Source organism: Bison bison, unplaced genomic scaffold (genome assembly GCF_000754665.1).
Source record: "Bison bison bison isolate TAMUID 2011002044 unplaced genomic scaffold, Bison_UMD1.0 scf7180017864462, whole genome shotgun sequence".
Lineage (NCBI taxonomy): Eukaryota > Metazoa > Chordata > Mammalia > Artiodactyla > Bovidae > Bison > Bison bison.
In genome coordinates this window covers 1,770,123-1,773,480 of record NW_011495024.1, presented here as the reverse complement: position 1 = coordinate 1,773,480, position 3,358 = coordinate 1,770,123, and positions in this window count along the sequence as shown.

The window sequence follows — 3,358 nt, the reverse complement described above, 5'->3', positions numbered from 1 at the left end:
GGTGAAAAGTGAAACTGAAGTCGCTCAGTCCTGTCCGACTCTGAGCGACCCCATGGACTGCAGCCTACAGGGCTCCTCCGTTCACGGGATTTTCCAGGCAGAAGTACTGGAGTAGGGTGCCATCGCCTTCTCCATGGAGGATACCATTGATCCCAATTTAGACAAAAACTGAAGCAGAATAAAGATAAGTTATTTACTGACATTCATCTGTGTCCTGAGAAGAGCTGTGCCCTTTTTTTAAGTTGTCTTTTGGTAGAGAATGACCACAGTTTTTGAAAATTATTGGCATCCACCAAATTCAAACCAGCCCCATGGATACAGAAGCATGCATATTCCCTTTCTTTGTAAAATATTTCCTGTCTCCACTGAGTTGTGACAACAGTTCCCTGGTTTTGCCTAGAATGAAAGAATGACACTTCTCTGCCTTCAGTCCCTTTCTCTAGACAGTGATCCTGTACACTTCTCCCTCAACCATGTTGTCTTTTTGAAATGTTTTCTCTGCTAAATTTTCCCCTGAAAGAGATCTCTACATTCTGTCTCTCATTCCTCACTCTCCTCTCACTTTAATACTTTTTAGCCTGCACTTCTGGCTTCTCTTTTCCCTCCAGTTCTTCCACAGTTATCTTTCAAATATCAACACTAACTTCAGGTCATCAAGGTGAATTTTTAGTCCTCATATCCCTTGATTTCTCAATAGAACAGGTTGATAGGGTTACTTACCCACCTTTGCTGTAAAAATCATATTTAAAGCACTGTATCAAAAGAACACAAACTTATAAATGCAATTCATTTTGAGTATCATCATTCATGCATCAAGTCAGTAAGTGCCAGTTCTGCACCAAACACTATTTTTAGACACTAGAGGTCTAGCAGAGAAAAAGAGATGCAATGTTCCAGTCCTGGAAAAAAATGTATGTCTTAATGGTATGAGGCAGATGGCACATAAATAAAAAAAAAATAAGATAATTTCAGATTGTGTGAGGTGCAATTAAAAAAAAATAGATGGTTCAGTGATAATGTTAGCAACTGAAAGTAGGAAAGTAAGGGGAGGATAACTTTCAAGGTGACATTTGAACTGACAACTGCAAGATAAGAAGGATCGAACAAGGTAAAAAAAAGAAAAAATAAACTGGAAGAAGATCCTTCTAGTTCTACAGGATAACAGAAGGGGGAGGCAGGGTTGAGGGAGGGTTAAGAGGGTCATTCATGGGGAATTTCCCTGTGGTCAATGGTTAGGACTCGGTGCTTTCACTGCCGGGGCCTGGGTTACATCTCGTGATGGAGAACTAAGATCTTGCAAGCTGCAGGGCCAAAAAAAAAAAAAAAAAGGGAGTCAGTTATGAGCTGTTGTAGTCATTTCATCTAGGGCACAAAAGGAAATGGTGGCTTAAGCCAGAAAAGTTGAAGCAGTCTGGAAGACTGTCGAGTCACAGCTACTGAGAAGTCATATAATATGAGAAGACAGAACTATTCACTAGATTTCACAAAATAAATGTCAGTGTCATTATCAAGAGCAATTTTGGTAGAGTAGTGGCGTCAGAAGCCAGACTTTAGTGGAAAGGAGGTTGAGGGAGCACAGTTCAAAGAAGAGACCTTCTAATTGCCTACTGATCGAACATTTTTCAGTTAATGTCCTATTGGGTATCTCTACTGCATTATATCAATACTTTAATGGTTCACTTCTTGAAACCACATAGTTTCTTTCCAGTGGTTATTTTTTCCTTTTTCTTTTGTTGATGTTGTTGCCGTTGTTGACAGGGAGTGAAGTCACTTTGGAAATCTGATGACAGCTATCCACATATGTGCAAACTTTGTATATAATTTCACGGAGTTAATTAATCCTTTGAAGATTGTTAATGGGCCCCAGAGAACCATCGAGTGCAGATTAAGAATGTCAACTAGCTGTTCTCTTCTTCCTTCATGGTTGCCTCATTCCATTAACTGCTCCCTCCTTGATAACTGCCCTTATGGTACATACTCTCTCAGTGACTACATCTACTTTCTTGATTTTTTTTTTATTGGGACCATGATACCTATTTTACTTTAAAAAAAATTACTGAACTCAAGTTGATTTACAATGTTAATTTCTGTGTACAGAAATATATATATATACATTCTTTTCCATATTCTTTTCCATTACGGTTCATCACAGGATATTAACCATAGTTCCCTGTGCTATACAGTAGGACTTTGTTGTTTATCAATTCTACATATAATAGTTTGTATCTGCTAATCCCAAACTCCCGATCCAGCCTCTACCAGCTTCCCTTCTCCTTGGCAACCACAAGTCTGTTCAGTCTGTGAATCTGTTTCTATGCTGTGGACAAGTTCATCTGTGTCATTTTAGATTCCACATATGTGATATCATACAGAATTTATCTTTCTCTTTCTGACTTACTTCACTTAGTATGATAATGTATAGACCCATCCATGTTGCTGTAAATACATGGTCCATTCTTTTTTATGACTGAGTAGTGTTCCATTGTATATATACACCACATTTTCTATACCCATTCATCTGTTGATTCACACTTAGGTTGCTTCCATATCTTGGCTATTGAAAACAGTGCTACTATGAACACTGGGTGAATGTATCTTTTTTTCTTTCATTTTTGGCCATGCCACAAGCCTTGTGGGATATTAGTTACCTGACCAGGGGTTGAACCCTGCTACCACAGTGAAAGTGCCAAGTCCTAATCACTGCATGCCAGGAAATTCCCAACATTTAGTTTTTGAGGAACCTCTGTACTGTTTTGCATATTGGCTACACCAGTTTACAATCCCACTAAGTCAAATCCCTTATGATTATACAGTGGAAGTGAGAAATAGATTTAAGGGCCTAGATCTAATAGATAGAGTGCCTGATGAACTATGGAATGAGGTTCGTGACATTGTACAGGAGACAGGGAGCAAGACCATACCCATGGAAAAGAACTGCAAAAAAGCAAAATGGCTGTCTGAGGAGGCCTTACAAATAGCTGTGAAAAGAAGAGAAGCGAAAAGCAAAGGAGAAAAGGAAAGATATAAACATCTGACTGCAGAGTTCCAAAGAATAGCAAGAAGAGATAAGAAAGCCTTCTTCAGCGATCAATGCAAAGAAATAGAGGAAAACAACAGAATGGGAAAGACTAGAGATCTCTTCAAGAAAATTGGAGATACCAAGGGAACATTTCATGCAAAGATGGGCTCAATAAAGGACAGAAGTGATATGGACCTAAGAGAAGCAGAAGATATTAAGAAGAGGTGGCAAGAATACACAGAACTGTACAAAAAAGATCTTCACGACCCAGATAATCACGATGGGGTGATCACTCATCTAGAGCCACACATCCTGGAATGTGAAGTCAAGTGGGCCTTA